Source organism: Loxodonta africana, chromosome 7 (genome assembly GCF_030014295.1).
Source record: "Loxodonta africana isolate mLoxAfr1 chromosome 7, mLoxAfr1.hap2, whole genome shotgun sequence".
Lineage (NCBI taxonomy): Eukaryota > Metazoa > Chordata > Mammalia > Proboscidea > Elephantidae > Loxodonta > Loxodonta africana.
The window spans coordinates 94173522-94200066 of NC_087348.1; positions in this window are offsets into that span (position 1 = coordinate 94173522).

Below are 26545 nucleotides of genomic sequence, written 5' to 3' on the forward strand. Positions count from 1 at the left end.
CTAAACCATGTCAGGGCCACTTTGAGGATCCAGTGAGATCATAGATAGGAAATGACTTAGAGAAACCAGGGGCCTGGGTCAGATAAGAGGGGTGGTGCAGCTATTGCTGTTTAAAGTGATCTGAGACCCTCCTTCCTTCCTTCTCATTCATTCATTCAGTCAGTCATAAAAGCCCTCTCTCATGGCCAAGCCCTGGGCTAGGCACAGGAGATAGATGAATGAATCAGCCAGGGTACTACCCTCAGGAGTGTCCATGGGGGAGGAAGGGATAAAACAGATGAGTAAATCAGTAATTGAAGTATGATAAAAAAGAAGAAGAAGAAGTAGCTCAGGGGGGCTGTGGGAGAATACAGAGAAACGAAATCAACTCAGTCTGTAGGAGAAAGGAAGGGTTCATGGAAGAGGGAAACTTGGACTGGGATTTGAAGAAGAATAAGAGTTTGCCCTGGTGGACAAGAGGGAGAAGGGCATAGCAGGCTTACAAAGCAAAGGCATGGATGTGAGAAAGGGCTTCCACATGATGGGGCATGACAGAATCCAAGAAGAGCTTTCTAAACATCCATGCAAGAAGGGAAAAGGCTTCCTGGAAAGGAATGGTTCCCACCACTGGAGGCCTGTGAAGAGCTGGCTTTCTTTGGAATTCTCTGGAGAGACAGCATTAAATGGAGAGGCTGGAATTAAAGAACTTTTAGGTCTTTATTATCTGAGATTCTGAACCAAAGCCACTCCTGAAGTCTACCTTTCAACCAAAGATTAGGCCTATAAAACAAACAATAACACAGGTCAGGAACGTGCTTCTTAGTTCAATCAAATATATGAAACCAAATGGGCACCCTCTGCCCAAAAGCATAAATGAGAAGACAGAAAGGGACAAGAAAATTGGACAAATGGACACAGAGGTCCCAAGGTAGAAAGGGAAAGGGGTAGAGTGCTGACATATTGCAGGGACTGCAACCAATGTCACAAAACAATTTGTGTGTAAAGTTTTGAATGAAAAAACTAATTTGCACTGTAAACGTTCACCTAAAACACAATAAAATTAAAAAAAAAAAAATTCAGACTTTCCCAGTGTGCCAGAGGGCCTTCATCTTTCTGGAATTAAGCTCTTCAACGTCCCACTCTGAGCTTCTCCAGGGAGGGCCTGAGCCCCACACCTCATCCCTAGTACGATGTGGTTGGTGAGGGACACTCCTGGCTCCTCAAGATACAGCTGAGCTCCGTAGCTGCAGGGTCCTTCTCTCCTCCCCACCTCAAGGCCCAGCCCAAGGCCTGGCCCACAGTGGTGGCTCCATTACATTCTGCTAAAGAGGAGGGGATGGAACAAGGGGCCTCACTAGCTGTATATTTTCACCCTCCGAAGCCCATTAGCCAGTCTCAAACATCACTCTATAAGCTCTTTGCATGCAGAGGGTGTCCTGGGACTGAAATTGGCAGAACGCTCCTGACCTTTTCCAAGTGAGAAAGTTATTAATGTTCTCTGATTCCAGAGGGTCAGCTCATTGTTTTGCTCTTCCTTTCCTGAAAACCTATTAATGTAGGAGCATCTGGAGGATTTCAAAGTCAGCAACAACCTTGACAACTTGTCCAGTGCTCTGCCCAGGGACCCTTGGGCATTCAGCAGTATTTAATGGGCTCACCCAAGCCTTTCAAGAAGCTCCACAATTTCTAGACCAATTCCCATCTAATCATCCTGATGTCTTCTGAACAGATGTGGTTCCCAGCTCCTGGTAATTATCCTTCATCTTGCCTCCCTCTGTTCTGCACCTCTGTGATTTCTGTCCCCCAACATTGGCAGATGTCTAAGAATCAAACACTAAGTCATAAAGTCATGAAGGTCAGAGCTGGAGGGGTCTTGGGAGAGCATTGGGTTCAGTCCCCTTATATGCAAATTTATTTCAGTTCTTTTCATCTTCATTACTGAGTGACTCCTCTGTGTCAGGGCCTGTGCCAAGTCTGGGGGCACAGAGATGGTACCCGTTAGTCTCCCCAGAAGCCCTTGAAAAATTTGCTCACAGTCTGGGGGTAGAGACAGACTATAAACTCACCAAATTCATCTAATGGGATAAGGCTTCAATAGTTCTTGTTAGTTACCAGTCAGCTTCTAATCATGGCAATCCCACATACAACAGAACAAAAAGTTGCCTGATCCTGCACCGTCTTCATCTTCACAACTGTTGGTGTGCCCAAGCTCTTTGTTGGAGCCACTGTATATTTTGAGTGACTTTCAACCTTGGGGACTCATCTTCCAGCACTATATCAGACCATATTTTGTTGTGATCCATAAGGTCTTCATTGGTTAATTTTCAGAAGTAGATTCCAGGCTTTTCTTCTTGATCTGTCTCAGTCTGGAAGCCCCACTGAAACCTGTTCACCATGGGTGACCTGCTGGTATTAAAATGCCAGTGGCACAGCTTCCAGCATCATAGCAACACACAAGCCGCCACGAACTGAAAAACAGGTGGTAGAAGCCTTCAATATAGAGGGCTATATAAAGTCCAGGTGTGGGGAACATGGAATGGACAATTCAACTTCCTGAGGTCACAGAGGAGATAACATTTGAGCTGGGCTTTAGGGATAATAGTTAGGAGTTTTTCAGGGAGATGGGAGATAAAGGAATGACAAACATTTCCAGCAAAAGGCCTGATGGTAAAGAGCCTGGACTCTGGACTCAAAATGACTAACCAGCTCTGTGACTCTGGTCAACGTGTCTGTCTTCTCCCAGCTCCGTTTCCTTGTCTATAAAATTCCTGGACACCTGCAAGGGGATTGTCACATGCAGCTGTGCAGAATGCTAGGGTGCCTCTTCTATTGGTGCCCTTCACCACAGAGATTTGTACGTTTGTTATGAACATTTCCCAGCGGGTGGTAGTAAAGTGCTTGTTTTCTCAAAATATTATGACAATGTCTGAAGGATGGAAGTAAAGTATCTTGAGGAAGATTACCTTTTCTCAACCTGCACAAAGGTACCGAATGAGCTAGGGGAGGCCTGGCACCCACATATTGTTCCCTCTTTCTCATTTCAAAAGTGAAACTCTCTCTAAAGGCAGGGGTCGGAAGACGGCCAGTCTTCTTGCCCGCCTTGAGTTGCCCGCCCAGAAGCATTCTCAGCTCTGCCTGGGCCACTTTTCCCTGGGCTATGAGTCTCTGCCTGGTGGTGTGGGCTAGCACAGGACTACACAATGGTGTGGCAGCCCTGAGTCAGCTATTTGTTGATGCCATTTCTCAGGTGCCTGCTAAAGTACCTGAGCCTTACTCCGGACCGACTGAATCAGAATCCTTTTGGGTGAGGCCAGAAATCTGCTTTTAGTGAGGTTCCCAGGTGGATTTTAGGCCCATTAAAGTTTGGGAACTTCTGCTCCTTTTTCTCTCCCATGGGGTGGTCCCATGAGGTGGTGACCACCCTTCTCACAGAAGCCTGGAGGAGATGGGAAGGAGCAGGGCTCCTTTCCCTTTGCTGCTCTGTTCCCTGAGCCCCCTCAAGATTAGGTATCCAACTGGGCAGGGAACAAACCTTTCTTCAAAGGATTGAGACAATCATAAAAGGGGCTACAATGTCAGAAGGGACATTTCCCAGCACACCAAAGAAACCCTAGGAATCTTTCACAAGGGGGGAGGTCCCCTCAGAGCATGCCCTGTTTCTAACTTCCCTTCTCTTGCCCTGAGTTCCACCTCTTTTCCTCCAAGAGGCTCCTTCTTTCAAGCTTCTCCACTTGCCTTTACTCCATTCCTCAGAAATCCATTCCCAACCACTGGGAAAAGGTCTTAGTCTCAGGATCCTTCCCCCGCCCCTTCCCCCATACATTTCCCCAAGTCAGCCCCATTCAGTCTAGAGCAATGCTCTGCTCCTCACCAGGTAAGCCTGTCAGGACTTGCCCCTCATAAGGTGAGCACATCAAGGCTGGCACACACTACACAATGGTGCACCAAGCCCTGAGCCAGCTATTTGTTGATGCCTCTTTTTATTCCCCAGAAAACAGTCAAGGAGAAACAACTTCAGAATTCCAAGGCCCAGAAGCTCAGATGGGGTTCCTTTTCAATATTCATTTTTCTGAGTTAAGCACAATATCCCAGAGATAGAAGTTAATTGTCATCACAGTCTAAACCCATATTGAGAGGAAATATTTCTTACTAAGAAGCAAGGCAGGAGTTGGCAAGCTCCATGTCCTGCTGAGAGGGGTTAGTTTATTTTCTGCTCTGACTTGGAGTCCATCAGAAGAATAAAGATGCCCCATCCCTGTTTGATGTTTAAAGTAGTGTCTCTCTAGGCATAGTTCCCCAACCCCTGGGTCAGTGCCACGTGGGTTGTCAATCCATCATGCTGAGGGTCTTCCTCTTTATCACTGACCCTCTACTTTACCAAGCGTGATGTCGTTCTCCAGGGACTCATCCCTTCCAACAACATGTCCAAAGCATGTGAGAGGCAGTCTCACCATTCTTGTTTCTAAGAAGCATTCTGGCTGTACTTCTTCCAAAATAGACTTGTTCATTCTTTCAGCAGTCCATGGTATATTCAATATTTTTCACAAAACTACAATTCAAAGGCATCAATTCTTTGGTCTTCCTTATTCATCATTCAGCTCTCACATGCATATGAGGCTATTGAAAACACCATGGCTTGGCTCAGGTGCACCATAGTCTTCCAAGTGACATCTTTGCTTTTCAACACTTTAAAGAGTTTGTTTACAACAGATTTTCCCAAAACAATGCATCCCTTGATTTCTTGACTGCTGCTTCCACGGGTGTTGATTTTGGATCCAAGTAAAATGAAATCCTTGACAACTTCAACCTTCTCTCTGTTTATCATAATGTTGCTTATTGGCCAGTTGTGAGGATTTTTGTTTTTTATGTTGAGGTGCAATCCATACTGAAGGCTGTGGTCTTTGATCTTCATCAATAATTGCATCAAGTCCTCTCCACTTTCAGCAAGCAAGGTTGTGTCATTTGCATAACGCAGGTTGTTAACGAGTCTTCCATCAATCCTGATGCCCCGTTCTTCTTCATATAGTTTAGCTTCTCAGATTATTTGCTCGGCATACAGATTGAAGAGGTACGGTGAAAAAATACAACCATGACACACACCTTTCCTGACTTTAAACCCCTTGTTCTGTTTGAACGACTGCCTCTTGATCTATGTAAATGTTCCTCATGAGCACAATTAAGTGTTCTGGAATTCCCATTCTTTGCAATGTTATCCATAATTTGTTATGATGCACCAGTCAAATGCATTTGCATAGTCAATAAAACACAGGTAAACATCTTTCTGGTATTCTCTGCTTTCAGCCAGGATCCTACCGACATCTGCAATGATGGTTCCACATCCTCTTCTGAATCCAGCTTGAATTTCTGGCAGGTCCCTGTTAATGTACAGCTGCAGTCGCTTTAGAATGATCTTCAGCAAAATTTTACTTGTATATGCTACTAGTGATATTGTTGGATAATTTCTGCATTCAGTTGGATCATCTTTCTTGGGAATAGGCATAAATATGGATCTCTTTCGTCGGTTGGTCAGGTAGCTGTCTTCCAAATTTCTTGGCACAGTCGAGTGAGCACTTTCAGTGCTGCATCCATTTGTTGAAACATCTCAACTGGTATTCCATCAATTGCTGGAACCTTGTTTTTTGCCAGTGCCTTCAGTGCAGCTTGGACTTCTTTCAGTACCATTGGTCCTTGATCATATGCTACCTCTTGAAATGGTTGAACGTTGACCAATTCTTTTTGGTGTAGTGACTGTGTATTCCTTCCATCTTCTTTTGATGCTTCTTGTGTCACTTAATATTTTCCCCATAGAATCCTTCAATATTGCAACTTGAGGTTTGAATTTTTTCCTCAGTTCTTTCAGCTTGAGAAATGCAAAGCATGTTCTTTCCTTCTGGTTTTCTATATCCAGGTCTTTGCACATGTCATTATAATACTTTCCTTTGCCTTCTTGAGTCGCCCTTTGAAATCTTCTGTTCACCTCTTTTACTTCATCACTTCTTCCTTTTGCATTAGTTACTCAATGTTCAAGAGCAACTTCCAGTCTCTTCTAACATCCATGTTGGTCTTTTCTTTCTTTCCTGTCTTTTTCACGATTTCTTACTTTCTTCGTGTATGATGTCCTTGATGTTATCCCACAACTCATCTGGTCTTTGGTCATTAGTGTTCAATGCATCAAAACTATTCTTGAGATGGTCTCTAAATTCAGATGGTATATACTCAAGGACGCACTTTGGCTCTCACTGACTAGTTCTAATTTTCTTCAGTTTCAACTTGAACTTGCATAAGAGCAATTGATGGTCTGTTCTACAGTTGGCCCCTGGCCTTATTCTGTCTCTTGATGTTGAGTTTTACAATCATCTCTTTCTATAAAAAAAAAAAAAAATTTGATTCCAGTGTATTCCATCTGGTGAGGTCCACATGTATAAAAAAAAAAAACCCAAACCCATTGCCTTCGAGTCAATTCTGACTCATAACGACCCTACAGGACAGAGTAGAACTGCCCCATGGGGTTTCCAAGGAGCACGTGGTAGATTCGAACACCAGCCTTTTGGTTAGCAGCCATAGCACTTAACCACTATTTCCTCCACATGTATAGTCTCCATTTACATTGGTGAAAAAAATATTTGCAGTGAAGAAGTCGTTGGTCTTGCAAAATTCTATCATGCAACCTTTGCCAACGTTTCTGTCACCGAGGCCATATTTTCCAGCTACCAGTCCTTATTCTTGGTTTCCAACTTTCACATTCCAATCACCAGTAATTATCAATGCATCCTGATTACATGCTTGATCAATTTCACACTGCAGAATTTGGTAAAAATCTTCAATTTCTTCATCTTTGGCCTTAGTAGTTGGTGCATAAATTTGAATAATAGTCGTAATAATTGGCCCTCCTTGTAGGTGTATGGGTATTATTCTATCACTGACAACCTTGTACTTCAGGACAAATCCTGAAATATTCTTTCTGATGATGAATGCAATGCCATTCCTCTTCAAATTGTCATTCCTGGCATAGTAGACTATATGATTGTCTGATTCAAAATGGCCAATACCAGTCCATTTCAGCTCACTAATGCCCAAGATATCAATGTTTATGTGTTCCATTTCATTTCTGACCACTTCGTTTTCTAGATCCATACTTTGTGCATTCCATGTCCCAATTACTAATGGATGTTTGCAGCTATTTCTTCTCATTTTGAGTCATGCCACATCAGCAAATGAAGGTCCTGAAAGCTTGACTCCATCCACATCATTAAGGTTGACTCTACTTTGAGGAGGCAGCTCTTCCCCAGTCGTCTCTTGAGACTTCCAACCTGAGGGGCTCATCTTCCAGCACTATAACAGACAAAGTTTTGCCACTATTCATAAGGTTCTCACTGGCTAATTCTTTTCAGAAGTAGACTGCCAGGCCCTTCTTCCTAGTCTGTCTTAGCCCAGAAGCTCAGTTGCAACCTGTCCACCATGGGTGACCCTGCTGGTATTTGAATACCGGTGTCATAGCTTCCAGCATCACAGCAATACGCAAGCCCCCACAGTATGACAAACTGACAGGAAATTTGGCCAACTGACTGGAAGAGATCCATATTTATGCCTATTCCCAAGAAAGGTGATCCAACTGAATGTGGAAATTAGAGAACAATATCACTAATATCACATGCAAGCAAAATCTTGCTGCAGATCATTCTAAAACAGCTGCAGCAGTGTATAGACAGGGAACTGCCAGAAATTCAGGCCGGTTTCAGAAGAGGACGTGGAACCAGTGATATCATTGCTGATGTCAGATGGATCCTGGCTGAAAGCAGAGACTACCAGAAGGATACTTGTCTGTGTTTTATTGACTATGCAAAGGCATTCGACTATGTGGATCATAACAAATTATAGATAACATCGGAAAGAATGGGAATTCCAGAACACTTAATTGTGGTCATGAGGAACATTTACATAGATCAAGAGGCAGTTGTTCAGACGGAACAAGGGGATACCGATTGGTTTAAAGTCAGGGAAGGTGTGCGCCAGGGTTGTATCCTTTCACCATACCTATTCAATCTGTATGCTGAGCAAATAATTGGAGAAACTGGACTATATGATGAAGAACAGGGCCTCAGGATTGGAGGAAGACTCATTAACAGCCTATGTAATGCAGATGTCACAACCTTGCTTGCTGAAAGTGAAGAGGACTTGAAGCACTCACTAATGAAGATCAAAGACCACAGCCTTCAGTATGGATTGAACCTCAACATAAAGAAAACAAAAATCCTCACAACTGGACCAATGAGTAACGTCATGATAAATGGAGATAAGACTGAAGTTGTCAAGGATTTCATTTTACTCGGATCCACGATCAACACCCATGAAAGCAGCAGCCAAGAAATCAAAAGACGCATCGCATTGGGTAAATCTGCTGCAAAGGACCTCTTTAAAGTGTTGAAAAGCAAAGATGTCACCTTGAAGACTAAGGTGCGCGTGACCCAAGCCATGGTATTTTCAATCGCATCATATGCATGTGAAAGCTGGACAATGAATAAGGAAGACCAAAGAAGAATTGACACCTTTGAATTGTGGTGTTGGCAAAGAATATTGAACATACCATGGACTGCCGAAAGAACGAACAAGTCCTTCTTGGAAGAAGTACAAGCGGAATGCTCCTTAGAAACAAGGATGGCAAGACTGCATCTTACATACCTTGGACATATTGTCAGGAGGGATCAGTCCCTGGAGTAGGACATCATGCTTGGCCAAGTACAGGGTCAGCAGGAGAGAGAAAGACCCTGAATCAGGTGGATTGACACAGTGGCTGCGACAATGAGCTCAAGCACAGCAAGGATTGTGAGGGTGATGCAAGACCCGGCAGTGTTTTGTTCTGTTGTGCATGGCGTCTCTATGAGTTGGAACCGACTCAACAGCACCTAACAACAACAACAACGAGAAAATTAACCATTTTGAATAATTATCTCCTTGACCTCAGAAGGTAGTGACAGAGTCCAGTGTCCAAAGAGGTATGGCAACTAGCTCATGGTCTCTATAGGGGCCTCCCTGGTTGGCTGGCACCTAGCTGCTGTTGTGTCCTTGTCAGGTGCAGCTGTGCGGGAGGAGAGATAAGGGGAAGACAAAGTCTAACTTGACTGGTGCAGATGTAATTTGGCATTGGAGCTTTCAAGATAGGTGAGCAGTCTTTGGCTTTTGTCTTGCGGGAGGTTCCATGGGTCCCTTACAGCCCATCTCTATCACTAGGGATCTCCCATCTACTAGACACTTATGCCTCTTCCCTCAGCCCGGCTCCTGTCAGTCCACCTCTCTTAGTGGTTACCTGCCCCTCTGGAGGTTTCTGTTGAGCTGAGCCACTTTTAATATGACCATAATCCAACTCCTGGAAACGCTGGTAGCATAGTGGCTAAGAGCTACAGCTGCTAACCAAAATGTCAGCAGTTCAATTCCACCAGGCACTCCTTGGAAACCATATGGGGCAGTTCTACTCTGTTCTATAGGGTTGCTATGAGTTGAAATCGACTTGACAGCAACAGATTCTTTTTTTTTTTTTTTTTTGGTTTAATCCAACTCTTTCTGTGGGATCCACAGCTGGTCCATGGGAAATTCCCAGACATTCTTGCCTAGCCTGAATCTAGACAGTTCTTTAAACACCCCATCTCACAATTGTGCCACCAGTGGCTGCTCAAGCCCAGCCGCTCACCGTGGACATTTCAGGTGTGGGTCAGGGACCAGTCCCTACATCCACTAAATGTCAAAGCACACAGGCTGTATTCTCAGTGCGGTTCCCTGGAAGCCTCCTTCAGTTGGTTTAAGGTAAGAGAGATGATTCCCTTCTCCCCTCCCCACGTCGGGGTCAGGACAGGGGTGGGGCACGGAGGGAGATGGACGGTACAGCCAATCCTCCAGCCCTCTTTATCCCACTTCTTTATCTACTGAAAGTCAGCATCCTGTATATCTTCAGAGTGGGGGTTCTAGTCTCTTAGCATGCCCCGAGTAGGTTGCCTTGCCCTTAGTGTCTTCTCCTTGGTCTTTTTTGCCTCTGTGGACACTCTGTGACAAACAGGAGGTGGCCTCAGCCCAGTCATACTTCACTGACTCTAACAGCCTTAGATTCAGGACATGTGGTAGGTCAGATCTGGATTCAGACTCCAGCCCTTTGCTTAACAAGCCACGTGACCTTTTGAGTGAGTGGCTTAACTTCTCTTGGCCTTATGTTCCTCATTCATAAATTCATTTTAAAAATCCTTATTTCATAGTGTTTGAGGGAAATTTAGAGAGATAATATAGGGGGTTTGGCTTATAAGAAATACTCACTAAATGAAAATCATTATCAATTCATGAGCTTCCTGAGTTTGGCCTGCATCATGGATTGGATTGTGTTCCCCCAAAATATGTATCAACTTGGCTAGGCCATGATTCCCAGTATTGTGTGGTTGTCCACCATTTTGTGATCTGATGTGATTTTTCCTACATGTAGTAAATCCTAATGTCTGCCTCTGGTTAATGATTAGGTTATGTTAAAGAAGATTAGGGCGGGATGCAACACTTTTACTCAGGTCACAGGTCTGTTCTGTTGTAGGGGGAGTTTCCCTGGGGTGTGGCTTGCATCACCATTTATCTTACAAGAAACAGGAGACAGATGTAAGCAGAGAGAAGGGACCTCATAACACTAAGAAAAAGTGCCAGGAGAAGAGTGTGTCCTTTGGACCCCAGGTATGTGCACTGAGAAACTCCTAGACCAGGGGAAGATTGGAAGCAAGGACCTTCCTCCAGCTGGCACACTGAATTTGGACTTCTAGCTTCCTAAACTATGAGAGAGTGCATTCCTGTTTGTTAAAGCCATCCACTTGTGGTATTTCTGTTACAGCAGCACGAGATAGCTAGGACAGCCTGGTAGATGTTCAGGCTTCTAAGAGCTGTTTTGCAGCGGGATGGCTGGGGGTGTGGCTCCCTGAGGCACATGGGGAAAGACCACAGACATTATCTTCATACAGGTCCGAATTCCTATCCTGCCCTGTCGTCTCTCAGTTGGGTAACCTTAAACATCTCTGAGCTCCAGGTTCTATTCCTGAAAAGTGAAGACAATATCAAACTGTCTCAGAAATAAGCCCTCATTGGCTTCTCCAGGCTGTTGTGAGGATGAAATTATTCATCTCATGGCAGGTGTCTGGCAACAGGCCTGGTGCCTGGGGGCCTTCAGTGCTGTTAATTCCCTCTTTCTCCCTCCTGGAGGGGGGGCGGGGGGGGTAGAGGTGGGGTGGTATCTGTTACCTATACTTCTTAATCCACATAATTGTCTGGCAGTTAAATAAAAGAGTATAGAAATGTGTACTGAAGTATGAGTGAGCTCAGATCATTAGCAGAAAGAAAGGAGAGGCCAGAGGTTCTATGAAAACATTCTGGAGAATAAACCAGTTGTCGTCGACTCTGATTCATGGCAACCTCAAGTGTTCCAAAGTAGAACTGTGGTCCATAAGGTTTTCAATGGCTGATTTTTTCAGCTTAGATTGCCAGGCTTTTCTTCCAAGGTGCCTCAGGGTGGACTTGAACCTCCAACCTGGTGGTTAGTAGCAGAGCATGTTAACCATTTGCACTTTCCAGGGACTCCTCCTAGAGAATAAAAACAAAACAAAACAAACAAAAAAAACCCCACTGCCATCGAGTCGATTCCGACTCATAGTGACCATATAGGACAGGGTAGAACTGCCCCATAGGGTTTCCAAGGAGCGCCTTGCGGATTCAAACAGCTGACCTCTTGGTTAACAGCTGTAGCACTTAACCACTGCGCCACCAGGGTTCCCTCCTGGAGAATAAAAAAAATAGCCACTTTAAATTTCATCCCCGAGGAAGATTCAGAACAGCCTGTTCTCCTAAGAATGAGCCTGTACAATCGGTAAAGAGGGGGGCATGGTGTCTGTATTACAAGGAAGCCGTATTGGTTCATAAGTAATATATTCCAACACGTTAATATTTTAAAGCAGTCAGGAGCATGTTTTCTTGAAATTAAAGAGGAAGCTGCAGCATTTTGTGAATATCTTATGAAAAAAGCTGAAAATCCTACAGAAGCACCTTCCTCTAGTGTGACTAGTTGCTAATTTAGTGGCTTCAAGCACCACTACCCTTTCCACTATGTTAGGCTCTCTGGGGAAGCTGAGCGTGCAAATGAAGAAGCTGTAGCGATACTTCCTCTTGTACTTAAGAAAAAACAAGTGAACTTTTGAAGAGTCTTAGATCAAGGAGCCCTGGTGGTGCAATGGTTAAGCTTTCAGCTGCTAACCAAAAGGATAGTTTGAGCCCACCTAGCTGCTCTGCAGAGGAAAGACCTAATCATTTGCTCCCATGAAGATTACAGCCAAGAAAATCCCATAGGGCAGTTGTACTCTGTCACATGGGGTCGCTATGAGTCGGAGTCAGTCAGACAGCACCCAACAACAACAAATTTCAGATCAGCTTTTTCACTTTAATGAATCCGGTTTCTATTAGAAGTGAATGCCATAAAGGCCCTACACCTGGGAGGAAGCCCAGACCATAAGTTTAACACTGAAATGAAGGGGCCGTGATGCTGGACGCAAATGCTGGAATCGATTTAGCTGTGTTGCCGTCTTATTAGGACTGGTACTGCTTTTGTTAGAGCTCTGTTTACAAAGACCCATTGGTTTTAAGTGATCTGCCCCAAACTTACTTTTCTCTCAAGCCCTATAATTTTTACACCATGGGATTCTGCAAAAGGGTTTTTTTTTTTTTTTTGCTTTGCTTTGAGTTATATGGCATTGTGGCAGAAATGCCCATATCAGTATCCCATGGGTGAATCAGGACTATCCAAAACTCTAAGAAGCAAAGCTAAAGTGCTTTTAGAGTAGTTCATTTTCCCTCCATCAGAAGTTTTCCCAGACTTAGTGAAACTCATATCAACAGGACAAGAAAGTACTCCTCACAGAAAAAAAAAAAGAAACTCAGATATCACCTCCTCCAGGAAGCCCTCCCTGCAGCCTTTGTCTGGCTGGGTTAGGTGCCCCTTCCTGGGCTCACCCAGCTTCCTGTATTTCCCTCAATATCAGCTCAAGTTACATTATGTGGTCATTGCCTATGTCTGTATCTGCTCCAACCTCCCAACCTGGTCTCATCGGTCTTCGGGTATCCAGGACCCTGTACAAGGCCAGGCACTGAGGTGGTATCAGGAAGTGTTGTGACCTCAACAGAGTGATGTAGGAGCATGATTTGGGGGCTGGAGAATGTAATAGTGTGATTATTGGCTATACTTTCGGTCAGTGAGAATTTATTTCAGAGACAGTTTATCATTGTAAGCCATTTAGTAAGCCTTGTGTAAACAGTTTTATAAAGCTTGTGAAATATTTCAGCTTTGTTTACTAGCTCTGGCCCAGGCTTTCCTGAGCCTTGGGCTGCTGTGTGGACGCATAGGCAACCTAGGCCAGGACCCAGAATGCTGCATGTGGACAATGGATAAAACAGAAGCAGCAGAGATGGGAGGATTAAAAAGCACTGGAACATAAATTTTGTTCTAAGCCACACTCTGCCATTCACATGATGTGTGACCTGGAGAGTCACTTTCTCTCTCTGGGCTTCAGCTTCCTCATCTGTAAGGTGAGAGCCTTAGAGTAGATTCCTCCATTTGTTCAGCAAACACATCCTGACCTTCAGAACCTGTGCAGCTTCCACAGATGAAAAGTGATGAAGACAAGGCTTCCCTCAGAAAGTTACAGTCTGGAGAGTCAAAGAGACTACCAATCACAAGATCCCTTGATGGAGGGAGGAGGAATTAGCATTTATTGAACACCAACTACATCTCAGGAACTTTAAAATACCCAAAATCTAATTTAATGCCTCCACACAAAAAAAAAGGTAGGCATTATTACTCCCATTTTACAGCTGCATCAACTAAGGTTGATGTGGTTAAGTGTCCAATATATGCTCATGGAGCTAGAAAGCAACAGAGCTGGCATTTGAACCCAGGTCAACCTGACTTTAAAGTCTAAGATGGTTCCCACCCAATTGAACAGTCCAAGACTTCATGATGAAAAAAGAAAAAGATTAGTTCTGAGGAGTACATGATCTTTTCTTTACTTAGATCTGGGCTTTTAATTATTAAAAAAGGGAAGAAAAAAATTTTCTGACTCAAGAATGGGTGATATCCTGTCCCAGATTATGTGTTACAAAAAGCTGAAAGATGGCTTGTCCATTCACTTATTCATTCAATAAATACTTATTGAGCGCTACCACATATTCACCAGGCTCTGTTCTAGGCACAGGATATACCATAATGAACCAACACTGTCAAGATCTCCTCTGCTGTCATGGAATTGACATTGTACCAGGGTTTAAGAAAACAGATGATAAAGGTATAAACAAATAAATAAGATGATTTCAGTTTATTATAAGTTCTTGGAAGACTGTAAACTAGGAGAAGCAACATGAAGTGATTGGGGGACCACATACATACATTAAAAAAAAAAAAATTAGGGTAGTTAAAAAGATCCCTCCAAGGAAATGAGATTTGAGCTAAGAAGGAGCCAGCCATGTGATGACCTAGGGAAAGTAGTTCCTTGGCTGAAGGAACAAAGGCCGTGAAGTAGGAACATACCTAACTATTTAAGGAACAGAAAGGAGGCCAGTGTGGCTGAAGCAGATTGAAGACAGGGACAGAAAATGAGGTGGGAGGGAAGTGGGATCATTTGGGGCCATGGCATGGAGTTTAAAAAGCAAGGAAAGTCATTGGACAGATGTCAGGAGGGTAGTGACATTCGATGTTGGAGATGACAGGAACCTTAGGAATGCTCTGGCACCTCACATCAACCCAGCTGAAGAGATCAGTCCAGATACCCAACAGAGTCCGTTAGTGCTGGATCCAAGAACTAGTGGTAGACCCTGGTCTCCCAACACCCTCAGGGTGTTAAAACAGAGCTTTTAGCCAAACCAGTGACACCCAGTCTGTAACGTAACTGCTCATGCTACCACCTTGCCCAGGCCACCATCAGGTCAATCTCCTGATCAATTGCACCTACCTCCACTGGTCTCCTTACAGCCACATTTACTCACCTAAAGTTGGTCTATACAGCAGGCATTATGATTAGATTATGTCATTTCTCTGCTCAAAACCCTCCAGCAGCTCCTCTGTACTTCACTGTTCCTTTTTACTTCTTTGTCTTATCGGACGTGAGAGCCTGGACCTTGTTTTAGACATTCTTGGATCCTCAGTGTATACAGAATTTGGCACGTAATAGAAGCTCAGTAACTGCGGAACAAATAAACAGGTGTAAATATAAAATCCTGAGAACAAGCAGATTGTGTGATTTGATTTATGTCTATGTTGGAGAGTCTATCTGGTTATTCAGACAGATGTTTATGTATAGTGCAGTAGTTAAGAGCATGGGCTTTGAGCTAAACTTTAAAAGGAGCCCTGGTGACACAAATGATTAAGTGCTCAGCAGCTAACTAAAAAGTTGGTGGTTCAAACCCACCCAGAGGCCCCACAGGAGAAAGACCTGGTGATCTATTTCCGTAATATTACGGACAAGAACACCCCATGGGGCAGTTCTACTCTGTCAAATGGAGTCACTATGAGTCCAAATCGACTAAAAGGCACTCAACCACAACACCTGGGTTCAAATCCTGCCTCTATCACTTACCAGTGGTTTGACATTGGATAAATTACCTCTTTGTGTCTGTTTCTATATAATAGGGACAATAATAGTAATTGTTGTGAAAAGAAGTTAGTATACATAAAGCACCTAGAACAATTCTTGCTACCTTCCAGTGGTTAGTCATTGATGTCGTTATTGTTATCTACATATGCAGTGAGGAAAATGAAAGCAGGGAAGGTCTGGATGGCTTCAATGGAGACTCCTCATAGGAGACAAAGAACTGGCTTTGAAGGGTCCCCCTAACTAGCTGCTGACCTTGGGCCTTCACCCTTCAGAGCCTGTTTCTTATCTGAAAGATGGAGATGGTCTTACATAGCTCATTTGACTGTAGCTTTGATATTAAATGAGATAAAGTTTCTGGCACAGTGCCTAGCACCTAATCCAAAGGGAAATAAATGTTGGTTCTTTTCTTCTTCTACTAGCCTGCGAGCCCACCAAGCTCAGGATTTTTGTTAATTGCGCTTGAAACTCCCACACTGTCTGAACCCAGCACAGAGCCTGGCACATGTTAGGCAAACATACATTTGAGTAGGCTGCATTTCACAATCTGTCCCCTCAGTTTTGCTCTTTTTTGCCAGAAACCTTATCTAGAGCATCATCAACTCTTGTGGCAACAATGCCAATAGCCACCTACTAATCTCCTCGTTCAGAGAAGGGCTTGTCCCCCTAGGTGTACTGACCATGGCACCAGATTGTTTTTCTAAAGCACACTCAGACTACGACTCTGCCTTGCTCAGAAGCCTTTGTGAACATCTATGGCTGACTCAACCCACCCCTATGCCTTAGGCTGATGATTGAAGCTCATTACAGTCCAGCCCCGGCTGCCCTTGCCATGCCCTTTCTTTCTCCCCTTCTAACCCTACAACCCCCTCCACCATGGCTACCAGACCGAACCACAGCTTCTTGGCTGTGGTATCACTGTGCCCTTGCTCACACTCTTCCCACTGCCTGAAGTGTCCTCCTCAGAGCATCACACACTCCATATTTCAAGGTCCCACTTTGCCAGCTCTCCATCTGGCCTTGCCCAATGCCACAAGCTAGAAGTGTCCCTCCTGCTCCTAAGTTCTTACAGCACTTGTCCATAGTGCTCCTTGCACACTGGCCACTTCAGACCTTGCATTGTGGCCACTCAGTAAACATGGGATAGAAGAATGAGTGTTTACCTTCCCACAGTAAGTAAGGGCAAGGGACAAGTTTCGTTCGTCTTTGCTCCTCTCCTCTCTTAAACACATTCATATATGCTTTCTTGAACACAGCAGGAGCATAATAACCTAGTCACCTAGTCTTTTCTGTTCTAATTTGGAAAGGTCTCCAGAATCAGTCTCCAGCTCCCAATTCTGCTGCTAATGCCTTGAGTCAGACCACACCATCTTTCCCTGTTACAACAACTTCACAACAGGTCTCCCAACCTCCAGTCTCCCATCTTTCCTTCTAAGCCCCACCCAGACTTTCAGAGTGATCATTCTAAAATGAAAATCTTCCTCTGCTGAAAACCTTCCATTAGCTCCCACTGCTACAAGATAAAGCCTCAGCTGCCTTCCCCTTCTGCTTAATCTTTGCTCCCCCATTTCCTCTCTCTCCCTACAGATACCTCCTTGCACTCTTCCTGAACAACTCATAATGCCATAGACAAACCTATGCTGATCCATGCTGCCGTGTCTTGGCATACACTGTTTCCTCTTCTTGAAGTGACACCCCTACCTCCACTCCCCATCAGCCCATCATCTGATAAACAGCTGCCCATGCCTCAAAACCCAGTTCTTACAAGAGCTTCCTCATTGAAGGAGGAGAAGGCTGACTCCAAGAGTCACACTGACCATATATTCACCCAACAAGTATTATTGGGCATTCACTATGTGCCAGCCAGTCCCTCCAGGCAACTGCTGTAGCCGTCAGGTTCACCCCATGGTGATACGAACTGTGCTCATAGCTGTCTACTTTCCTAGCCTGGGAGCCTTCAGGTCAGGGGCTGCGGCAGCTCAAGGCACTGAGTTGCCTTGCACATGTAGGGGATCCAGAAATGAACTGCACTGCATATAGCAGTAAGTGAGAGAGGAAATCGAGTAGGGAATAGAGCAGGACAACTGTCACAACCCCACCCAAGGCTGCCGGCACCTGTTGCATCTTATTTTGGAACCCAGGATCTTACGGATCTACAAAAGGATGCTTCAGCTTTGGCTGCCCTACAGCTCCTGCTTGGGCTCAGGTTGAGTGCTTGTCAGTGGCCAAGTCTTCGGGAAATTCTGTGCAACCTCTAAAATGCTGGACCAATGAAGATGTTATACAGGCTGCTGACAACCCAGGACAGTGCAGAATCTGGCTTTGTTATGAAAAAGTTGTCACGAAAGAAGTCGGTTCTGGCCAAAACTTCAAATATTCAAACCCTCAAAGTGTCCATTCTTTTCTTTAACAAAACTTTGCTCAAGCCTGCTTTGTGCTCAACGCTGGGAACAGAAAGAAAAACTAGACCTGGTTGCTGGCCTGAAGAAGTGCCCCATCTGGGGAAGCAGGCGTGAGTGCTCTAAGACATTTTTCCCTGAACGAATAAGTCACTACCTGGCCAAGACTCAAAGAGCAATTCTCCAAATTTACTTCTTTTAACCATTTAAAATTTACAGAGGTTTTCATTGATGGGATGGCTTTAACAGCTTTTTAAGATTTCTATTTGCTTTAGTTGACTAATTTCCATTTTGTCTTCAAAATAGTGTTGTGAGGACTGCTGCCTGTACCTCTGCCTCAGTTCCTAGCTGCTGCAGCTGGAGGGCCTGGAATAGACAGAGGAAACCCCCTGCTGGAGCAAAGATTGATAGGGGAGTTTGTACCAGCACACACTGGCCCCCATCCAGGTGAAGGGGCAAGATGGAGGCACTGGGGCCAGGGAGGAAAAGACCATGGGACAGAGTTGGAGAGCAGAGAGAGGGGAGTCTTAGGAACAGAGAGAGGGGGAGATTGAGGATCAGAAAAGAAAATATCCGTAAGGATTCTTAATATTCCAGAATATATTTTAAAGCATGTTCTTCCAACATAAGCATATTCATAAATAAATTATTCTTAAATATACCCTTGAATAAGAATATATCAGTGAACAATGTTTTCTTCTCATAAGCATATTCATGAAGAAAATATTTATGTGGAATATTAATAATTCTTATTAATATATATTTCCACACCCTTTGGCCTTATTCTCCCTCTGCCCCTCTCTTTCCTTCCTGTTCCTCTGTTTCTTGTCTTCTACCTCAATCTTCCCTGCTTTTCGTCCCTCAGCCTCTTTCCTGCTTTGGTCCCCAACATAACCCTCTGTCTGTCCCTCAGTTTCCCCACCCTTGGACAGGGAGCCCAGGCTGTGGTGGTTGCTAACTCCCTTCTCATTTTTCCCCAGCAGAGGGTCCACCTCATCTGCTGAGGCCTTTCCAGCAATAGCTGGGAGCTGGGACAGAGACAAACTGAACAGCCCTCAAAAGCTGTTAGGAAGACAAGATAAAAAATGATCAACTGAAAGTTACTGTATATTTTTTTAAAAAGCTGTCAAAACGATTCCATTTGAGGGTATGGTAGAGTAGGTACCTGACAGAACCTCCTACTGAATCAATGAAAAGTTGTTAGATAAAATACATAAACTCACACACACACACACACACACACACACACACACACACACCAATAACCTGTGTCAAGAAAATAAATACTCAGAAGCCAAAACTAAATGAAAGCAGCTGCCCAGAAAGGTATGTGGAACACTGAGGTAGGATTTTACCCTGAGGGCATTTGTTGAACAAGGCGAAATTGAGCTTTGGTATTCTTGATCTCCTAGAGCTCCAGGGCTGGAGAAAAAGCACAGGTGGATCAAGTAGGAGACCTCCCACATAAAGCAGAGACCAAAAAGAGCTAAATATTTAGTATGACAATGCAGGAGAAATAAACTTATTCTCCTTATCTCCACGTGGGAAACTGCAAGGGGAAAAAAATGACTCTAGGTAAAAACTGGAAAATAAAACCTTCCCCTGAGAATTTGTAATCCTTAGTCTGCCTTTTTGGAATCCCTGGATAGTGCAAACAGTTAACATATTTGGCTACTAACTATAAGTTTGGAGGTTTGAGTTAACTCACAGGTACCTCAGAGGAAAAGCCTGGAGAGCTCGTTCTGAAAAAAATCAGCTATTGAAAATTCTGGGGAGCACAGTTCTGCTATGACACACATGGGATCGCTATGAGTCAGAGTGGACTCAGTGGCAACTAGTAACTGGTTTAACCTGTCCTTAAGGCTTTGCAGCACAAATCCACGCTACCTGGGTGGTCCAAAAAAATCTCAGACCTAGAATTTAAAGTGGTCCCTTATTGGCAGTGGCACCATGAACACAAATCCTCTCTGGAGGGACCCATTCGTCTTCAACACAAGTCCCAAAGAATGTATTTAAAGTCCTAAAATATATGAGATTAACTCAAAAATTTTAAACAAAAGCATATAGGGAAACAAGCACCATAAATTTGATGCAGCAAAAACAACATACTGGAAATTCAGACTTACAGAGACATCAAATACTGGAATTATTAGACACTAAACATTAAATAAATATATTCAACATGCTTAAGAAATAAAATAAGGAATTGAAAATATGCACAAGAAGCAAGAGACTATACAAATGACTAAGCAGGTATGAGGAAGAACCAAATAGAACATCAAACAAAAATAAAACAAAATAATTGAAAATGTAAAACTCAGTGGATGGATTTAAGAGCAGTTAGAGAAAGCTAAAGAGAGAATTAATAAACTGGGTGATAGGTCAAAAGAAAGTATCCAGAATACAGCAGAGAGGGGAAATAAAGGTGAAAAAATACGAAAAGAGGTTAAAAAATAGGGAGAATAAAGGAAAGGTTTCCCATACATCTAATCTGATTTTCTGAAGAGAGAAGAGAAATAACGAAGAGAGGCAAAATTAGAAGAGATTACAGCTGAGAATTAACCAGAACTGAAGAACACTGTGATAGTTAAGGTTATGGGTCAACTTGGCTAGGACATGATTCTCAGTGGTCTAGCAGATATTACATAATCATCCTCCATTTTGTGATCTGATGTGAGAGCCAATCGGTTAGAAAGGGAGTTTCCTTGGAAGTGTGGCCTGCATCCAATATATATAGATGTTCTGGCATAGCTCACTCTCTCAATCCCACATTCGACTCCTCATCCTCTAACCTCCAGTTCTTGGGACGTGACCCAGCAGCCTGCCGCCTGACCTGCAGATATTGCGATTCGCCAGCTACTACAATCACACATGAACCAGGAGCCAGCCACTTGATCTGCTGGGTTTTGGGTTCCTCAAACCCTGCAACCACATGAGTTAGGAGAAGCCTCCAGCCTGACGCCTGACCCACCGATTTAGGACTTGCCAGCCTCCACAACTGTGTGAGCCATTTCCTTAAAATAAATCTCTCTCTATATATTTATACATACACTTCATGGTTTTGCTCCTCTAGAGGACCCAGCCTAAGACAAACACTAATCTATTTTAGGAATTCCAAGTAAGATAAATAAAAAGGAATCTATAGCTAGGTACCTGTCAGTAAAACTGCAGTACAGAGAGGATAAAGAAAAGAACTTAAAGACAGCCAGAGAAAAAAGAAAGCTCATTTTCAAAGAAAAAATTAAAGGATCTCTGGCAAGAATCAAAACCCGTAGCCAAAATAATATCTTCAATATACTGAGAGAAAAATAAATGGCAACACAGATTTGTTAAAGCGAAAAAATATCTTTTAAGAATGAAGGTGGATAATTACCCTGAATGTAAATGGAGTAAATGCACCAATAAAGAGACAGAGAGTGACAGAATGGATTAAAAAACAAGATCCGTCTATATGCTGCCTACAAGAGACACACCTTAGAGACACAAACTAAAACTCAAAGGATGGAAAAAAATATATCAAGCAAACAACAATCAAAAAAGAGCAGGAGTGGCAATATTAATTTCTGACAAGATAGACTTTAAAGTTAAATCCATTGGAAAGGATAAGGAAGGACACTATATAATGATTAAAGGGATAATACACTAAGAAGATATAACCATATTAAATATTTATGCACCCAATGATAGGGCTGCAAGATACATAAAACAACCTATCAGCATTGAAAAGTGAGATAGACAGCTCCCCAATAACAGTGGGAGACTTCAACACACCACTTTCTGTGAAGGACAGGACATTCAGAAAGAAGCTCAATAAAGACATGGAAGATCTAAATGCCACAATCAACCTTGTAGACATATACAGAACACTCCACCCAACAGCAACCAAGTATACTTTCTTTTCTAGTGCACATGGAACATTCTCTAGAATAACCACATATTAGGTCATAAAGCAAGCCTTAGCAGAATCCAAAATATTGAAATATTACAAAGCATCTTCTCTGACCATAAGGCCATAAAAGTGGAAATCAATAACGGGAAAAGAAATTAAACACTTGGAAACTGAACAATACCTTGCTCAAAAAAGACTGGATTATAGAAGACATTAAGGATGGAATAAAGAAATTCATAGGATCCAATGAGAATGAAAACACTTCCTATCAAAACCTTTGGGACACAGCAAAAGCGGTGCTCAGAGGCCAATTTATATCAATAAATGCACACATCCAAAAAGAAGAAAGGGCCAAAATCAAAGAATTATCCCTACAACTTGAACAAATAGAAAGAGAGCAACAAAAGAAACACACAAGCACCAGAAGAAAACAAATAATAAAAATTAGAGCTGAACTAAATGAAATGGAAAACAGAAAAACAATAGAAAGAATTAACAAGACCAAAAGCTGGATTTTTAAAAAAATCAACAAAATTGATAAACCACTGGCCAAACCGACAAAAGAAAAACAGGAGAGGAAGCAAATAACCCAAATAAGAAATGAGATGGGCGATATTACAACAGACCCAACTGAAATTAAAAGAATCATATCAGATTACTATGAAAAGCTATAATCAAACATATTTGAAAACCTAGAAAAAATGGATGAATTCCTGGAAACACACTACCTACCTAAACTAACACAGAGGTAGAACAACTAAATAGACCCATAACAAAAGAAGAAATTGAAAAGGTAACCAAAAAACTCCCAACAAAAAAAAAGCCCTGGTCCAGATGGCTTCACTGCAGAGTTCTACCAAACTTTCAGAGAAGAGTTAACACCACCACTACTAAAGGTATTTCAGAGCATAGAAAAGGACGGAATACTACCAAACTCATTCTATGAAGCCAGCATATCCCTGATAACAAAACCAGATAAAGACACCACAAGAAAAGAATAGACCTATATCCCTCATGAATGTAGATGCAAAAATCCTCAACAAAATTCTAGCCGAGAGAATTCAACAACATATCAAAAAAATAATTCACCATGACCAAGTGGGATTCATACTAGGTATGCAGGGATGGTTCAACATTAGAAAAACAATTAACGTAATTAATTAATTAATGTAATTAATTGTAATAAATAAAACAAAAGACAAGAATCACACGATTTTATCAATTGATGCAGAAAAGGCATTTGACAAAGTTCAACACTCATTCATGATAAAGACTCTCAGCAAAATAGGAATAGAAGGAAAATACCTCAACATAATAAAGGGCATTTATACAAAGCCAATAGCCAACATCACCCTAAACAGAGAGAGCCTGAAAACATTCCCATTGAGATTGGGAACCAGACAAGGATGCCCTTTATCACCACTCTTATTCAACATTGTGCTGGAAGTCCTAGCCAGAGCAATTAGGCTAGATAAAGAAATAAAGGGCATCCAGATTGGTAAGGAAGAAGTAAAAGTACCTCTATTTGCAGATGACATGATCTTATACACAGAAAACCCTAAGTGATCCTCCAGAAAACTACTGAAACTAATAGAAGAGTTCAGCAGAGTATCGGGATACAAGATAAACATACAAAAATCAGCTGGATTCCTCTACACCAACAAAAAGAACATTGAAGAAGAAATCACCAAATCAATGCCATTTACAGTAGCCCCCAAGAAGATAAAATACTTAGGAATAAATCTTATCAGAGATGTAAAAGACTTACATAAAGAAAACTACAGTACACTTCTGCAAGAAACAAAAAGAGACTTACATAAGTGGAAGAACATACCTTGCTCGTGGACAGGAAGACTTAACATTATAAAAATGTCTATTTTACCAAAAGCCACCTATACATTTAATGCAATTCCGATCCAAATCCCAATGACATTCTATAAAGAGATGGAGAAACAAATCACCAACTTCATATGGAAGGGAAAGAGGCCCCAGATAAATAAGGCATTACAGAAAAGCAAGAACAAAGTGGGAGGCCTTACTTTACCTGATTTTAGAAGTAGTCAAAACAGCCTGGTACTGGTACAACAACAGATACATGGACCAATGGAACAGAATTGAGAACCCAGACATAAATCTATCCACATATGAGCAGTTGATATTTGACAAAGGCCCCAAAACAGTTAAATGGGGAAAAGACAGTCTTTTTAACAAATGGTGCTGGCATAACTGGATATCCATCTGCAAAAAAATGAAACAAGACCTATGCCTCACTCCATGCACAAAAACTAACTCAAAATGGATCAAAGACCTAAGTATAAAATCTAAAACGATAAAGATCATGGAAGAAAAAATAGGGACAACGTTAGAAGTCCTAATACATGGCATAAACAGTATACAAAACATTATAAACAATGTAGAAGAAAAACTAGATAACTGGGAGCTCCTAAAAATCAAACACCTATCCTCATTCAAAGACTTCACCAAAAGAGTAAAAAGACTACCTACGGACTGGGAAAAAGTTTTTAGCTATGACATTTCTGATCAGCGTCTGATCTCTAAAATCTACACGATGCTGCAAAAACTCAACTGCAAAAAGACAAATAACCCAATTAAAAAATGGGCAAAAGATATGAATAGACACTTCACTAAAGAAGACATTCAGGTAGCTAACAGATATATGAGGAAATGTTCACGATCCTTAGCCATTAGCGAAATGCAGATCAAAACTACAATGAGATTTCATCTCACTCCAACAAGGCTGGCATTAATCAAAAAAACCACAAAATAATAAATGTTGGAGAGGCTGTGGAGAGACTGGAACACTTCTGCACTGCTGGTGGGAATGTAAAATGGTACAACCACTTTGGAAATCGATTTGGTGGTTCCTTAAAAAGCTAGCAATAGAACTACCATACGATCCAGCAATCCCACTTCTTGGAATATATCCTAGAGAAATAAGAACCTTTACACGAACAGATATATGCACACCCATGTTTATTGCAGCACTGTTTACAATAGCAAAAAGACGGAAGCAATCAAGGTGCCCATCAACGGATGAATGGAGAAATAAATTATGGTATATTCACACAATGGAATACTACACATCGATAAAGAACAGTGAGGAATCTGTGAAACATTTTATAACATGGAGGGACCTGGAAGGCATTATGCTGAGTGAAATTAGTCAGTTGCAAAAGGACAAATATTGTATAAGACCACTATTATAAGATCTTGAGAAATAGTTTAAACTGAGAAGAAAACATTCTTTTGTGGTTACAAGGGGGGGAAGGGAGGGAGGGTGGGAGAGGGGCATTCACTAATTAGATAGTAGATAAGAACTACTTTAGGTGAAGGGAAAGACAGCATACAATACAGGGGAGGTTAGCACAATTGGACTAAACCAAAAGCAAAGAAGTTTCCTGAATAAACTGAATGCTTCAAAGGCCAGCGTAGCAGGGGCAGGGCTTTGGGGACCATGGTTTCAGGGGACATCTAAGTCAATTGGCATAATAAAATCTATTAAAGAAACACTCTGCATCCCACTTTGAATAGTGGCGTCTGAGGTCTTAAACGCTAGCAAGCAGCCATCTAAGATGCACCAATTGGTCTCAACCCACCTGGATCAAAGGAGAATGAAGAACACCAAGGACACAAGGCGATTATGAGCCCAAGAGACAGAAAGGGTCACATGAACCAAAGACTACATCATCCTGAGACTAGAAAAACTAGATGGTGCCCAGCTACAACCGATGAGTGCCCTGAAAGGGAACACAACAGAGAACCCCTGAGGGAGCAGGAGAGCAGTGGGATGCAGACCCCCAATTCTCATAAGACCAGGCTTAATGGTCTGACTGAGACTAGAAGGACCCTGGTGGTCATGGCCCCCAGACCTTCTGTTGGCCCAGGACAGGAACCATTCCCGAAGCCAACTCTTCAGACACAGATTGGACTAGACAATGGGCTGGAGAGGGATGCTGGTGAGGAGTGAGCTTCTTGGATCAGGTGGACGCTTGAGACTATGTTGGCATCTCCTGCCTGGAGGGGAGATGAGAGGGTGGAGGGGGTTAGAAGCTGGTGAAACGGACACGAAAAGAGAGAGAGGAGGGAGAGAGCGGGCTGTCTCATTGGGCACGAGTAATTGGGAGTGTGTAGCAAGGTGTAGATGGGTTTTTGTGTGAGAGACTGACTTGATTTGTAAACTTTCACTTAAAGCACAATAAAAATTATTATAAAAAAAAAAGAATGAGGGTGGAATAAAGTCATATTCAGAGAAGCAAAAACTGGGAAAGTTTACCACCAACAGACTCGCAATAAAACAAACTCCAGTGGATGTAATTCAGGCAGAAGCAAAGTAATCATAGATATAAGGTCTGATGTATGGAAAGGAACAATGAGCAAAAACAGGGGTAAATTTACTAATAAATATAGGTAAACCCTGACAGAATAAAACAACAGCAGAAGGAGAAGCACTTCCGGAATGGTAGAGTAAGGGCTTCTGAAAATCTGTTTCTTCATAAAAGCAACAATAAAATTGTCAAAATCAACATTTTCAGAACTCTGGAAAGTAACCAAAGGCTTATAACAATCTGAGTAGCGTTTATTCAAGAAAAATGGCTGAACAAGTAAAAACAAGT